Genomic DNA, 17,146 nt, shown 5'->3' on the forward strand with positions numbered 1-17,146 from the left:
ATACATACTAGTTACGAGTATACTATCTCTTTATCAACCAGTCTATATATTAGCAGCAGACACAGTACAGTGCGGTAGTTCACGGCTGTGGCTACCTCTGTGTCGGCACTCGGCAGCCCGTCCATAATTGTATATACCACCTAACCGTGGGTTTTTTTTCTTTCTTTATACATACATACTAGTTACGAGTATACTATCTCTTTATCAACCAGTCTATATATTAGCAGCAGACACAGTACAGTGCGGTAGTTCACGGCTGTGGCTACCTCTGTGTCGGCACTCGGCAGCCCGTCCATAATTGTATATACCACCTAACCGTGGTTTTTTTTTCTTTCTTTATACATACATACTAGTTACGAGTATACTATCTCTTTATCAACCAGTCTATATATTAGCAGCAGACACAGTACAGTGCGGTAGTTCACGGCTGTGGCTACCTCTGTGTCGGCACTCGGCAGCCCGTCCATAATTGTATACTAGTATCCAATCCATCCATCTCCATTGTTTACCTGAGGTGCCTTTTAGTTGTGCCTATTAAAATATGGAGAACAAAAATGTTGAGGTTCCAAAATTAGGGAAAGATCAAGATCCACTTCCACCTCGTGCTGAAGCTGCTGCCACTAGTCATGGCCGAGACGATGAAATGCCAGCAACGTCGTCTGCCAAGGCCGATGCCCAATGGCATAGTACAGAGCATGTCAAAACCAAAACACCAAATATCAGTAAAAAAAGGACTCCAAAACCTAAAATAAAATTGTCGGAGGAGAAGCGTAAACTTGCCAATATGCCATTTACCACACGGAGTGGCAAGGAACGGCTGAGGCCCTGGCCTATGTTCATGGCTAGTGGTTCAGCTTCACATGAGGATGGAAGCACTCAGCCTCTCGCTAGAAAACTGAAAAGACTCAAGCTGGCAAAAGGCAAAGCACCGCAAAGAACTGTGCGTTCTTTGAAATCCCAAATCCACAAGGAGAGTCCAATTGTGTCGGTTGCGATGCCTGACCTTCCCAACACTGGACGTGAAGAGCATGCGCCATCCACCATTTGCACGCCCCCTGCAAGTGCTGGAAGGAGCACCCGCAGTCCAGTTCCTGATAGTCAGATTGAAGATGTCAGTGTTGAAGTACACCAGGATGAGGAGGATATGGGTGTTGCTGGCGCTGGGGAGGAAATTGACCAGGAGGATTCTGATGGTGAGGTGGTTTGTTTAAGTCAGGCACCCGGGGAGACACCTGTTGTCCGTGGGAGGAATATGGCCGTTGACATGCCAGGTGAAAATACCAAAAAAATCAGCTCTTCGGTGTGGAGGTATTTCACCAGAAATGCGGACAACAGGTGTCAAGCCGTGTGTTCCCTTTGTCAAGCTGTAATAAGTAGGGGTAAGGACGTTAACCACCTCGGAACATCCTCCCTTATACGTCACCTGCAGCGCATTCATAATAAGTCAGTGACAAGTTCAAAAACTTTGGGCGACAGCGGAAGCAGTCCACTGACCAGTAAATCCCTTCCTCTTGTAACCAAGCTCACGCAAACCACCCCACCAACTCCCTCAGTGTCAATTTCCTCCTTCCCCAGGAATGCCAATAGTCCTGCAGGCCATGTCACTGGCAATTCTGACGAGTCCTCTCCTGCCTGGGATTCCTCCGATGCATCCTTGCGTGTAACGCCTACTGCTGCTGGCGCTGCTGTTGTTGCCGCTGGGAGTCGATGGTCATCCCAGAGGGGAAGTCGTAAGCCCACTTGTACTACTTCCAGTAAGCAATTGACTGTTCAACAGTCCTTTGCGAGGAAGATGAAATATCACAGCAGTCATCCTACTGCAAAGCGGATAACTGAGGCCTTGGCATCCTGGGTGGTGAGAAACGTGGTTCCGGTATCCATCATTACTGCAGAGCCAACTAGAGACTTGTTGGAGGTACTGTGTCCCCGGTACCAAATACCATCTAGGTTCCATTTCTCTAGGCAGGCGATACCGAAAATGTACACAGACCTCAGAAAAAGAGTCACCAGTGTCCTAAAAAATGCAGCTGTACCCAATGTCCACTTAACCACGGACATGTGGACAAGTGGAGCAGGGCAGGGTCAGGACTATATGACTGTGACAGCCCACTGGGTAGATGTATGGACTCCCGCCGCAAGAACAGCAGCGGCGGCACCAGTAGCAGCATCTCGCAAACGCCAACTCTTTCCTAGGCAGGCTACGCTTTGTATCACCGGTTTCCAGAATACGCACACAGCTGAAAACCTCTTACGGCAACTGAGGAAGATCATCGCGGAATGGCTTACCCCAATTGGACTCTCCTGTGGATTTGTGGCATCGGACAACGCCAGCAATATTGTGTGTGCATTAAATCTGGGCCAATTCCAGCACGTCCCATGTTTTGCACATACCTTGAATTTGGTGGTGCAGAATTTTTAAAAAAACAACAGGGGCGTGCAAGAGATGCTGTCGGTGGCCAGAAGAATTGCGGGACACTTTCGGCGTACAGGCACCACGTACAGAAAACTGGAGCACCACCAAAAACTACTGAACCTGCCCTGCCATCATCTGAAGCAAGAAGTGGTAACGAGGTGGAATTCAACCCTCTATATGCTTCAGAGGTTGGAGGAGCAGCAAAAGGCCATTCAAGCCTATACAATTGAGCACGATATAGTAGGTGGAATGCACCTGTCTCAAGTGCAGTGGAGAATGATTTCAACGTTGTGCAAGGTTCTGATGCCCTTTGAACTTGCCACACGTGAAGTCAGTTCAGACACTGCCAGCCTGAGTCAGGTCATTCCCCTCATCAGGCTTTTGCAGAAGAAGCTGGAGGCATTGAAGAAGGAGCTAAAAGGGAGCGATTCCGCTAGGCATGTGGGACTTGTGGATGCAGCCCTTAATTCGCTTAACAAGGATTCACGGGTGGTCAATCTGTTGAAATCAGAGCACTACATTTTGGCCACCGTGCTCGATCCTAGATTTAAAGCCTACCTTGGATCTCTCTTTCCGGCAGACACAGGTCTGCTGGGGTTGAAAGACCTGCTGGTGACAAAATTGTCAAGTCAAGCGGAACGCGACCTGTCAACATCTCCTCCTTCACATTCTCCCGCAACTGGGGGTGCGAGGAAAAGGCTCAGAATTCCGAGCCCACCCGCTGGCGGTGATGCAGGGCAGTCTGGAGCGACTGCTGATGCTGACATCTGGTCCGGACTGAAGGACCTGACAACGATTACGGACATGTCGTCTACTGTCACTGCATATGATTCTCTCAACATTGATAGAATGGTGGAGGATTATATGAGTGACCGCATCCAAGTAGGCACGTCACACAGTCCGTACTTATACTGGCAGGAAAAAGAGGCAATTTGGAGGCCCTTGCACAAACTGGCTTTATTCTACCTAAGTTGCCCTCCCACAAGTGTGTACTCCGAAAGAGTGTTTAGTGCCGCCGCTCACCTTGTCAGCAATCGGCGTACGAGGTTACATCCAGAAAATGTGGAGAAGATGATGTTCATTAAAATGAATTATAATCAATTCCTCCGCGGAGACATTGACCAGCAGCAATTGCCTCCACAAAGTACACAGGGAGCTGAGATGGTGGATTCCAGTGGGGACGAATTGATAATCTGTGAGGAGGGGGATGTACACGGTGATATATCGGAGGGTGAAGATGAGGTGGACATCTTGCCTCTGTAGAGCCAGTTTGTGCAAGGAGAGATTAATTGCTTCTTTTTTGGGGGGGGTCCAAACCAACCCGTCATATCAGTCACAGTCGTGTGGCAGACCCTGTCACTGAAATGATGGGTTGGTTAAAGTGTGCATGTCCTGTTTTGTTTATACAACATAAGGGTGGGTGGGAGGGCCCAAGGACAATTCCATCTTGCACCTCTTTTTTCTTTTCTTTTTCTTTGCATCATGTGCTGATTGGGGAGGGTTTTTTTGGAAGGGACATCCTGCGTGACACTGCAGTGCCACTCCTAGATGGGCCCGGTGTTTGTGTCGGCCACTAGGGTCGCTAATCTTACTCACACAGCTACCTCATTGCGCCTCTTTTTTTCTTTGCGTCATGTGCTGTTTGGGGAGGGTTTTTTGGAAGGGACATCCTGCGTGACACTGCAGTGCCACTCCTAGATGGGCCCGGTGTTTGTGTCGGCCACTAGGGTCGCTAATCTTACTCACACAGCTACCTCATTGCGCCTCTTTTTTTCTTTGCGTCATGTGCTGTTTGGGGAGGGTTTTTTGGAAGGGACATCCTGCGTGACACTGCAGTGCCACTCCTAGATGGGCCCGGTGTTTGTGTCGGCCACTAGGGTCGCTAATCTTACTCACACAGCTACCTCATTGCGCCTCTTTTTTTCTTTGCGTCATGTGCTGTTTGGGGAGGGTTTTTTGGAAGGGCCATCCTGCGTGACACTGCAGTGCCACTCCTAGATGGGCCCGGTGTTTGTGTCGGCCACTAGGGTCGCTAATCTTACTCACACAGCTACCTCATTGCGCCTCTTTTTTTCTTTGCGTCATGTGCTGTTTGGGGAGGGTTTTTTGGAAGGGCCATCCTGCGTGACACTGCAGTGCCACTCCTAGATGGGCCCGGTGTTTGTGTCGGCCACTAGGGTCGCTAATCTTACTCACACAGCTACCTCATTGCGCCTCTTTTTTTCTTTGCGTCATGTGCTGTTTGGGGAGGGTTTTTTGGAAGGGCCATCCTGCGTGACACTGCAGTGCCACTCCTAGATGGGCCCGGTGTTTGTGTCGGCCACTAGGGTCGCTAATCTTACTCACACAGCTACCTCATTGCGCCTCTTTTTTTCTTTGCGTCATGTGCTGTTTGGGGAGGGTTTTTTGGAAGGGACATCCTGCGTGACACTGCAGTGCCACTCCTAGATGGGCCCGGTGTTTGTGTCGGCCACTAGGGTCGCTTATCTTACTCACACAGCGACCTCGGTGCAAATTTTAGGACTAAAAATAATATTGTGAGGTGTGAGGTATTCAGAATAGACTGAAAATGAGTGTAAATTATGGTTTTTGAGGTTAATAATACTTTGGGATCAAAATGACCCCCAAATTCTATGATTTAAGCTGTTTTTTAGTGTTTTTTGAAAAAAACACCCGAATCCAAAACACACCCGAATCCGACAAAAAAAATTCGGTGAGGTTTTGCCAAAACGCGTTCGAACCCAAAACACGGCCGCGGAACCGAACCCAAAACCAAAACACAAAACCCGAAAAATTTCAGGCGCTCATCTCTAGTATATACGGTACGTTCTCTAATAAAGTCTAGGGATAGGGCTGTTAAAATGGGGCTGATTTGAGGAGAGGGATATAAAAGGCAAAAATTGAGTTTTCTAATAGAATGGAGGATAGGTTTAAACAGTGTAACAATTCTAAGAGTATGTGGAGGAGCCTGCAAGACATTACTGATTATAAAGTAAACCAAAAAAGGAGGGGTCTAGTGCAGCAAATAGTACTTTGGCGGATGATCTCAATGTCTTTTATTCTAGATTTGATAGGAAAAATGTGACTATTGCCGAAGCTGTTGAGATTAGATCTGGTGAGGACCCTGTAGTACTGGACGTACAAGATGTTCTGAAGTGCCTTCGAGGTGTCAACATAGGTAAAGCTGCTGGCCCAGATGGGATTCCAGGTAAAATCCTCCGAAAATGCAGTGATCAACTAGCTGGGATTTTTACACTAATATTTAATATCTCATTACAGGTCTGTAAAATTCCAAATTGCTTTAAGTTTACAGAAATGATCCCCATACCTAAAAAGAGCATGCCTAAATGCTTAGACGATTATCGACCTATTGCGTTAACGTCATTAGTCATGAAGTGCTTCGAACACCTGATGTTAAGTCATATCAGATCTTATTTTCCCGCCAATTTTGATCCTTTTCAATTTGCCTACAGGCAGAGCCGGTCTACGGAGGATGCAGCTTTGACTGTTTTACATCAGGCACAGAACCACTTAGAGAAGAAGGGGTCATGTGTTAGAATTTTATTTGTGGATTTTAGTTCTGCGTTTAATACAATAGTACCGGCATCTTTGGTTTTTAAACTTTTTAAGTTAGGCTTAAACGGGTTTACGTGCAATTGGATTTTACATTTTTTGACTGATAGGCCTCAAGAAGTGAAGTTAGGTAAATCTGTGTCTGGTGAAGTTTGGACAGGAACTGGTGTTCCACAGGGGTGTGTCTTGAGCCCACTGTTATATTTGTTATTTACGTATGATTGTTTTTAAGTTTCTGATTCTGTTAAAGTGGTGAAATTCGCAGATGACACAGCGGTTGTTGGCCTGATAAGTGGAAATGACGAAGTATCCTACAGATATGACATTTTAAATTTATTAGAATGGAGTAAAGAAAATTATTTGATTTTAAATACAGTATATACAAAACAAAGGAAATGGTAATTGATTTTAGACGTGGTAGCAATAGACCGTTACTTCCTGTAAGATGGTAAGCCAATTGAGGAGGTGGCTTCATTCAAATTCTTGGGCATGTATATTGCTAATGACCTAACTTGGTCCTTAAATTGTACTTTTTTGATTAAGAAGGCAAAGCAGCGCCTTTCTTTTTAAGGAGACTTAAGGCTGTTTGTCTGAGTACGAATACTTTAGTTACTGTAGGTTTTATCGAAGTATTATAGAGAGTGTTCTGACTTATGGGCTCATAGTGTGGTTTGGGAATTGTACAGTAGCTCTGCGAATTGCCCTAGAACGTGTGGTTAGAACTGCTTGTAGAATTATTGGGGTGTCCTTGCCCTGTATGAAGGATTTTTATGTAAAAAGAGTGTTAAGAAAAGCCAGATGCATATTAGCTGATGTAAGTCATCCAAAGTATTTGGACTTTGAAAGATTGCCATCCCTAAAACGTTTTAGGTGTGTACGTGCACACACTAAGCGCATGTTAAATAGTTTTTTTTCCTAAAGCTGTCCGGTTGTTAAACGAACAAAAGGATTAGTGCTAATTTCTTTGTTAATGAAATATGTTTATTGTTTGTCCCATTGCACAGAATGTTCATATTGAAACTTCATTGACATCTCATTGCTGTTTTGTTAATAACAAATAAAGTATATTATTATATTATTATTATTATTATTATTATTATTGTAGAGCTGCCACCACAACATGTAGTTTAAGGGACAGAGCGGAGCTGCTGCACATGCCCAGTGGTAGCAGCTTCTTCTACAGGGCTTGTTGTGTGTGTGGATCTGAGCCCTCAATCAGTGCACTGGACAAGAGAGTAGCTACCAGGAAGAAGAGACAGGAGCCTTACCATGAGGTGGGAGAATGTGTGCTTTTGAAAGAGCAGTACTGGTTTTATTATGTTTGTGTATTTATTTATTTATTTATTATAGTATGTTTAACCTTTTCCTGAACAATTATTTATATTATTAAAATGTTTAATACAGCCTATAATATAGACCATCTATAGTGTTAAATAAATACTACTACTAGGTTCTTCTGCCGCTCCCCCAGACTCCCGCAGTTGCTCCAATGTTCCGCAGACTGGCAAATTGTGGATTGCATTTGGGACCCCCCTCTAGAAATCCTGTGATTGCCACTGAAGGACCCCATACGCGTCTTGATTCGGCGGCTCATCCTATCTGTCAGACACCAGATCTATTCCAGATATGGCCATTCACATACAAAGGCAAATGGGTCTTTCCAGTTCCACGTTTGTGGAACTGGAAATATTTACACATATACACTTTTTAATAACATGGTCAGCATATGATATTGAAAATGTAATTAGATGGGGCCCCCAGAAGTTTGTTACCCTGGTGCCCCAACAAACCCTAATCCAGCCCTGTGTCCCTACAAGATTAACTAACCCTCCCTGCAAAAGTGCAGGTGTTGGCAAAGATGATAGTCATACAATCTCCACATATGCTAGACACATTTGAGGCTATCAATTGCATTCACTAAGTGACAGCAGAGTTTATGAACTATTAAACCCACTGTAGAGTAATAACAAGACCATCTCCTGATTGACTTAATATTATGAAACTGTCTTGCTGACAGCATTCACATTACATCAGTGGATTGTATTAGTGATGTGCACCGGCAATTTTTCGGGTTTTGTGTTTTGGTTTTGGGTTCGGTTCCGCGGCCGTGTTTTGGGTTTGAACGCGTTTTGGCAAAACCTCACCGAATTTTTTTTGTCGGATTCCGGGGTGTTTTGGATTCGGGTGTTTTTTTCAAAAAACCCTAAAAAACAGCTTAAATCATAGAATTTGGGGGTAATTTTGATCCCATAGTATTATTAACCTCAATAACCATAATTTCCACTAATTTTCAGTCTATTCTGAACACCTCACACCTCACAATATTATTTTTAGTCCTAAAATTTGCACCGAGGTAGCTGTGTGACTAAGCTAAGCGACCCAAGTGGCCGACACAAACACCTGGCCCATCTAGGAGTGGCACTGCAGTGTCACGCAGGATGGCCCTTCAAAAAAATACTCCCAAAACAGCACATGACGCAAAGAAAAAAAGAGGCGCAATGAGGTAGCTGTGTGACTAAGATAAGCGACCCAAGTGGCCGACACAAACACCTGGCCCATCTAGGAGTGGCACTGCAGTGTCACGCAGGATGGCCCTTCAAAAAAATACTCCCCAAACAGCACATGACGCAAAGAAAAAAAGAGGCGCAATGAGGTAGCTGTGTGACTAAGATAAGCGACCCAAGTGGCCGACACAAACACCTGGCCCATCTAGGATTGGGCACTGCAGTGTCAGACAGGATGGCACTTTAAAAAAATACTCCCCAAACAGCACATGACGCAAAGAAAAAAAGAGGCGCAATGAGGTAGCTGTGTGACTAAGATAAGCGACCCAAGTGGCCGACACAAACACCTGGCCCATCTAGGAGTGGCACTGCAGTGTCACGCAGGATGGCCCTTCAAAAAAATACTCCCCAAACAGCACATGACGCAAAGAAAAAAAGAGGCGCAATGAGGTAGCTGTGTGACTAAGATAAGCGACCCAAGTGGCCGACACAAACACCTGGCCCATCTAGGAGTGGCACTGCAGTGTCACGCAGGATGTCCCTTCCAAAAAACCCTCCCCAAACAGCACATGACGCAAAGAAAAAAAGAGGCGCAATGAGGTAGCTGTGTGAGTAAGATTAGCGACCCTAGTGGCCGACACAAACACCGGGCCCATCTAGGAGTGGCACTGCAGTGTCACGCAGGATGTCCCTTCCAAAAAACCCTCCCCAAACAGCACATGACGCAAAGAAAAAAAGAGGCGCAATGAGGTAGCTGTGTGACTAAGATAAGCGACCCAAGTGGCCGACACAAACACCTGGCCCATCTAGGAGTGGCACTGCAGTGTCACGCAGGATGGCCCTTTAAAAAAATACTCCCCAAACAGCACATGACGCAAAGAAAAAAAGAGGCGCAATGAGGTAGCTGTGTGACTAAGCTAAGCGACCCAAGTGGCCGACACAAACACCTGGCCCATCTAGGAGTGGCACTGCAGTGTCAGACAGGATGGCACTTGAAAAAAATACTCCCCAAACAGCACATGACGCAAAGAAAAAAAGAGGCGCAATGAGGTAGCTGTGTGACTAAGATAAGCGACCCAAGTGGCCGACACAAACACCTGGCCCATCTAGGAGTGGCACTGCAGTGTCAGACAGGTTGGCACTTGAAGATTAACTAACCCTCCCTGCAAAAGTGCAGGTGTTGGCAAAGATGATAGTCATACAATCTCCACATATGCTAGACACATTTGAGGCTATCAATTGCATTCACTAAGTGACAGCAGAGTTTATGAACTATTAAACCCACTGTAGAGTAATAACAAGACCATCTCCTGATTGACTTAATATTATGAAACTGTCTTGCTGACAGCATTCACATTACATCAGTGGATTGTATTAGTGATGTGCACCGGCAATTTTTCGGGTTTTGTGTTTTGGTTTTGGGTTCGGTTCCGCGGCCGTGTTTTGGGTTTGAACGCGTTTTGGCAAAACCTCACCGAATTTTTTTTGTCGGATTCCGGGGTGTTTTGGATTCGGGTGTTTTTTTCAAAAAACCCTAAAAAACAGCTTAAATCATAGAATTTGGGGGTAATTTTGATCCCATAGTATTATTAACCTCAATAACCATAATTTCCACTAATTTTCAGTCTATTCTGAACACCTCACACCTCACAATATTATTTTTAGTCCTAAAATTTGCACCGAGGTAGCTGTGTGACTAAGCTAAGCGACCCAAGTGGCCGACACAAACACCTGGCCCATCTAGGAGTGGCACTGCAGTGTCACGCAGGATGGCCCTTCAAAAAAATACTCCCAAAACAGCACATGACGCAAAGAAAAAAAGAGGCGCAATGAGGTAGCTGTGTGACTAAGATAAGCGACCCAAGTGGCCGACACAAACACCTGGCCCATCTAGGAGTGGCACTGCAGTGTCACGCAGGATGGCCCTTCAAAAAAATACTCCCCAAACAGCACATGACGCAAAGAAAAAAAGAGGCGCAATGAGGTAGCTGTGTGACTAAGATAAGCGACCCAAGTGGCCGACACAAACACCTGGCCCATCTAGGATTGGGCACTGCAGTGTCAGACAGGATGGCACTTTAAAAAAATACTCCCCAAACAGCACATGACGCAAAGAAAAAAAGAGGCGCAATGAGGTAGCTGTGTGACTAAGATAAGCGACCCAAGTGGCCGACACAAACACCTGGCCCATCTAGGAGTGGCACTGCAGTGTCACGCAGGATGGCCCTTCAAAAAAATACTCCCCAAACAGCACATGACGCAGAGAAAAAAAGAGGCGCAATGAGGTAGCTGTGTGACTAAGATAAGCGACCCAAGTGGCCGACACAAACACCTGGCCCATCTAGGAGTGGCACTGCAGTGTCACGCAGGATGGCCCTTCAAAAAAATACTCCCCAAACAGCACATGACGCAAAGAAAAAAAGAGGCGCAATGAGGTAGCTGTGTGACTAAGATAAGCGACCCAAGTGGCCGACACAAACACCTGGCCCATCTAGGAGTGGCACTGCAGTGTCACGCAGGATGGCCCTTCAAAAAAATACTCCCCAAACAGCACATGACGCAAAGAAAAAAAGAGGCGCAATGAGGTAGCTGTGTGACTAAGATAAGCGACCCAAGTGGCCGACACAAACACCTGGCCCATCTAGGAGTGGCACTGCAGTGTCACGCAGGATGGCCCTTCAAAAAAATACTCCCCAAACAGCACATGACGCAAAGAAAAAAAGAGGCGCAATGAGGTAGCTGTGTGACTAAGATAAGCGACCCAAGTGGCCGACACAAACACCTGGCCCATCTAGGAGTGGCACTGCAGTGTCACGCAGGATGGCCCTTCAAAAAAATACTCCCCAAACAGCACATGACGCAAAGAAAAAAAGAGGCGCAATGAGGTAGCTGTGTGACTAAGCTAAGCGACCCAAGTGGCCGACACAAACACCTGGCCCATCTAGGAGTGGCACTGCAGTGTCAGACAGGATGGCACTTGAAAAAAATACTCCCCAAACAGCACATGACGCAAAGAAAAAAAGAGGCGCAATGAGGTAGCTGTGTGACTAAGATAAGCGACCCAAGTGGCCGACACAAACACCTGGCCCATCTAGGAGTGGCACTGCAGTGTCAGACAGGTTGGCACTTGAAAAAAATACTCCCCAAACAGCACATGACGCAAAGTAAAAAAGAGGCGCAATGAGGTAGCTGTGTGACTAAGATAAGCGACCCAAGTGGCCGACACAAACACCTGGCCCATCTAGGAGTGGCACTGCAGTGTCACGCAGGATGGCCCTTCAAAAAAATACTCCCCAAACAGCACATGACGCAAAGAAAAATGAAAGAAAAAAGAGGTGCAAGATGAAATTGTCCTTGGGCCCTCCCACCCACCCTTATGTTGTATAAATAGGACATGCACACTTTAACGAACCCATCATTTCAGCGACAGGGTCTGCCACACGACTGTGACTGAAATGACTGGTTGGTTTGGGCCCCCACCAAAAAAGAAGCAATCAATCTCTCCTTGCACAAACTGGCTCTTCAGAGGCAAGATGTCCACCTCATCATCATCATCCGATTCATCACCCCTTTCACTGTGTACATCCCCCTCCTCACAGATTATTAATTCGTCCCCACTGGAATCCACCATCTCAGGTCCCCGTGTACTTTCTGGAGGCAATTGCTGCTGGTGAATGTCTCCACGGAGGAATTGATTATAATTCATTTTAATGAACATCATCTTCTCCACATTTTCTGGAAGTAACCTTGTACGCCGATTGATGACAAGGTGAGCGGCGGCACTAAACACTCTTTCGGAGTACACACTGGAGGGAGGGCAACTTAGGTAGAATAAAGCCAGTTTGTGCAAGGGCCTCCAAATTGCCTACGTGCCTACTTGGATGCGGTCACTCATATAATCCTCCACCATTCTTTCAATGGTGAGAGAATCATATGCAGTGACAGTAGACGACATGTCAGTAATCGTTGGCAGGTCCTTCAGTCCGGACCGGATGTCAGCACTCGCTCCAGACTGCCCTGCATCACCGCCAGCGGGTGGGCTCGGAATTCGTAGCCTTTTCCTCGCACCCCCAGTTGCGGGAGAATGTGAAGGAGGAGATGTTGACTGGTCACGTTCCGCTTGACTTGACAATTTTCTCACCAGCAGGTCTTTGAACCTCTGCAGACTTGTGTCTGCCGGAAAGAGAGATACAACGTAGGTTTTAAATCTAGGATCGATCACGGTGGCCAAAATGTAGTGCTCTGATTTCAACAGATTGACCACCCGTGAATCCTGGTTAAGCGAATGAAGGGCTCCATCCACAAGTCCCACATGCCTAGCGGAATCGCTCTGTTTTAGCTCCTCCTTCAATGTCTCCAGCTTCTTCTGCAAAAGCCTGATGAGGGGAATGACCTGACTCAGGCTGGCAGTGTCTGAACTGACTTCACGTGTGGCAAGTTCAAAAGGTTGCAGAACCTTGCACAACGTTGAAATCATTCTCCACTGCACTTGAGTCAGGTGCATTCCACCTCCTTTGCCTATATCGTGGCCAGATGTATAGGCTTGAATGGCCTTTTGCTGCTCCTCCATCCTCTGAAGCATATAGAGGGTTGAATTCCACCTCGTTACCACCTCTTGCTTCAGATGATGGCAGGGCAGGTTCAGGTGTTTTTGGTGGTGCTCCAGTCTTCTGTACGCGGTGCCTGTACGCTGAAAGTGGCCCGCAATTCTTCTGGCCACCGACAGCATCTCTTGCACGCCCCTGTCGTTTTTTAAATAATTCTGCACCACCAAATTCAAGGTATGTGCAAAACATGGGACGTGCTGGAATTTGCCCAGATGTAATGCACGCACAATATTGCTGGTGTTGTCTGATGCCACAAATCCCCAGGAGAGTCCAATTGGGGTAAGCCATTCTGCGATGATCTTCCTCAGTTGCCGTAAGAGGTTTTCAGCTGTGTGCGTATTCTGGAAAGCGGTGATACAAAGCGTAGCCTGCCTAGGAACGAGTTGGCGTTTGCGAGATGCTGCTACTGGTGCTGCCGCTGCTGTTCTAGCAGCGGGAGGCAATACATCTACCCAGTGGGCTGTCACAGTCATGTAGTCCTGAGTCTGCCCTGCTCCACTTGTCCACATGTCCGTGGTTAAGTGGACATTGGGTACAACTGCATTTTTTAGGACACTGGTGACTCTTTTTCTGAGGTCTGTGTACATTTTCGGTATCGACTGCCTAGAGAAATGGAACCTAGATGGTATTTGGTACCGGGGACACAGTACCTCAATCAAGTCTCTAGTTGGCTCTGAATTAACGATGGATACCGGAACCACGTTTCTCACTGCCCAGGCTGCCAAGGCCTCAGTTATCCGCTTTGCAGCAGGATGACTGCTGTAATATTTCATGTTCCTCGCAAAGGACTGTTGGACAGTCAATTGCTTACTGGAAGTAGTACAAGTGGTCTTCCGACTTCCCCTCTGGGATGACGATCGACTCCCAGCAGCAACAACAGCAGCGCCAGCAGTAGTAGGCGTTACACTCAAGGATGCATCGAAGGAATCCCAGGCAGGAGAGGACTCGTCAGACTTGCCAGTGACATGGCCTGCAGGACTATTGGCTTTCCTGAGTAAGGAGGAAATTGACACTGAGGGAGATGGTGGTGTGGGTTGCAGGAGCTTGGTTACAAGAGGAAGGGATTTAGTGGTCAGTGGACTGCTTCCGCTGTCACCCAAAGTTTTTGAACTTGTCACTGACTTATGATGAATGCGCTGCAGGTGACATATAAGGGAGGATGTTCCGAGGTGGTTAACGTCCTTACCCCTATTTATTACAGCTTGACAAAGGCAACACACGGCTTGACACCTGTTGTCCGCATTTCTGTTGAAATAATTCCACACCGAAGAGCTGATTTTTTTTGTATTTTGACCAGGCATGTCAATGGCCATATTCCTCCCACGGACAATAGGTGTCTCCCCGGGTGCTTGACTTAAACAAACCACCTCACCATCAGAATCCTCCTTGTCAATTTCCTCCCCAGCGCCAGCAACACCCATATCCTCATCCTGGTGTACTTCAACAGTAACATCTTCAATTTGACTATCAGGAACTGGACTGCGGGTGCTCCTTCCAGCACTTGCAGGGGGCGTGCAAATGGTGGAAGGTGCAAGCTCTTCCCGTCCAGTGTTGGGAAGGTCAGGCATCGCAACCGACACAATTGGACTCTCCTTGGGGATTTGTGATTTCGAAGAACGCACAGTTCTTTGCTGTGCTTTTGCCAACTTAAGTCTTTTCTTTTTTCTAGCGAGAGGATGAGTGCTTCCATCCTCATGTGAAGCTGAACCACTAGCCATGAACATAGGCCAGGGCCTCAGCCGTTCCTTGCCACTCCGTGTCGTAAATGGCATATTGGCAAGTTTACGCTTCTCCTCAGATGCTTTTAATTTTGATTTTTGGGTCATTTTTTTACTGATCTTTTGTGTTTTGGATTTTACATGCTCTGTACTATGACATTGGGCATCGGCCTTGGCAGACGACGTTGATGGCATTTCATCGTCTCGGCCATGACTAGTGGCAGCAGCTTCAGCACGAGGTGGAAGTGGATCTTGATCTTTCCCTATTTTTTTAACCTCCACATTTTTGTTCTCCATATTTTAATACGCACAACTAAAAGGCACCACAGGTATACAATGTAGATGGATGGATAGTATACTTTATGTATGACGACGAGTGACTGAAGACACAGAGGTAGGTACAGCAGTGGCCTACCGTACTGCTATATACAGTATAATGGACCTGGTGGACACTGTCAGCAGACTGCGTTTATAGTATAAAGAAAAAAAGACACCACAGGTATACAATGTAGATGGATGGATAGTATACTTTATGTATGACGACGAGTGACTGAAAACACAGAGGTAGGTACAGCAGTGGCCTACCGTACTGCTATATACAGTATAATGGACCTGGTGGACACTGTCAGCAGACTGCGTTTATAGTATAAAGAAAAAAAGACACCACAGGTATACAATGTAGATGGATGGATAGTATACTTTATGTATGACGACGAGTGACTGAAGACACAGAGGTAGGTACAGCAGTGGCCTACCGTACTGCTATATACAGTATAATGGACCTGGTGGACACTGTCAGCAGACTGCGTTTATAGTATAAAGAAAAAAAGACACCACAGGTATACAATGTAGATGGATGGATAGTATACTTTATGTATGACGACGAGTGACTGAAGACACAGAGGTAGGTACAGCAGTGGCCTACCGTACTGCTATATACAGTATAATGGACCTGGTGGACACTGTCAGCAGACTGCGTTTATAGTATAAAGAAAAAAAGACACCACAGGTATACAATGTAGATGGATGGATAGTATACTTTATGTATGACGACGAGTGACTGAAGACACAGAGGTAGGCACAGCAGTGCAGTGGCGCACCCAGGGGGGGTGTTCCGAGCACCCAGAAACCCCCCTCCACTAAAAAAAATATATATATATATATTTTTTTTAGCTGCATGAGTATTATTAATGGCTGTCTAGCGTCCTCTGCAGCCTGCTGTCTTCCTGGTGGCACTTGTAAGTGCAATAAAAGTTTACTTTATTTTAATTATAGTACATATATATCCATGTGCATACATATATACACATGTATATACATACATACATATAAACACACATATGATATATATATATACATGTGTATATATATGTGTACTGTATGTGTATATGTATGTGTGTATGTATATATATATATATATATATGTGTGTGTAGATATATGTATATGTATATATATATATATATATATATATACACACACACACACACACACACACACAGACACACTAGTTTTACGGACCCAGCATATACTGGGTCACCTCAGTCCCCACCCCCGTGATTGGCTCCGCCCAGTTCTGGAAACCCCCCCATGCAAATCCTGCGTTTGCCACTGCAGTGGCCTACCGTACTGCTATATACAGTATAATGGACCTGGTGGACACTGTCAGCAGACTGCGTTTATACTTATAGTATAAAGAAAAAAAGACACCACAGGAGTGTTTTTCAGGCAGACAAACGTATACTGGTGGTCACTGTCAGCAAAACTGTGCACTGTACTCCTGCTATAGCTGCTCCCCAGTCTCCCCCACAATTAAGCAGTGTGAGCACTCAGCACAGTCAGATATATCATGCAGCACACTAAGGCTGAGCACAGATATGGTATGGAGCGTTTTTTTCAGGCAGAGAACGGATAAAAAAAAACTAGCAAAACTCTGCACTGACTGTACTCCTCCTAACAGCTGCTCCCCAATCCTCCCCACAATAAGCTAAGCAGTAGCAATCAGATCAACTAACTATAACTATATAAACGGAGAGGACGCCAGCCACGTCCTCTCCCTATCAATCTCAATGCACGTGTGAAAATGGCGGCGACGCGCGGCTGCTTATATAGAATCCGAATCTCGCGAGAATCCGACAGCGGGATGATGACGTTCGGGCGCGCTCGGGTATATTAACTTTATAATTAATGTGGATTACCACTTGCAGAAAGAATTAGTAAGATTAAAATTTTAAATATATTTGGCTACCACATAATGATCTCCTATATATTTGCCCTGTGACTCTGTGCCTGCATTTCTAACGCTGGGTGGAGTCACAGTGGTGGGTGGAGTC

This window comes from Pseudophryne corroboree, chromosome 5, assembly GCF_028390025.1.
Source record: "Pseudophryne corroboree isolate aPseCor3 chromosome 5, aPseCor3.hap2, whole genome shotgun sequence".
NCBI classification, from domain to species: Eukaryota; Metazoa; Chordata; class Amphibia; order Anura; family Myobatrachidae; genus Pseudophryne; species Pseudophryne corroboree.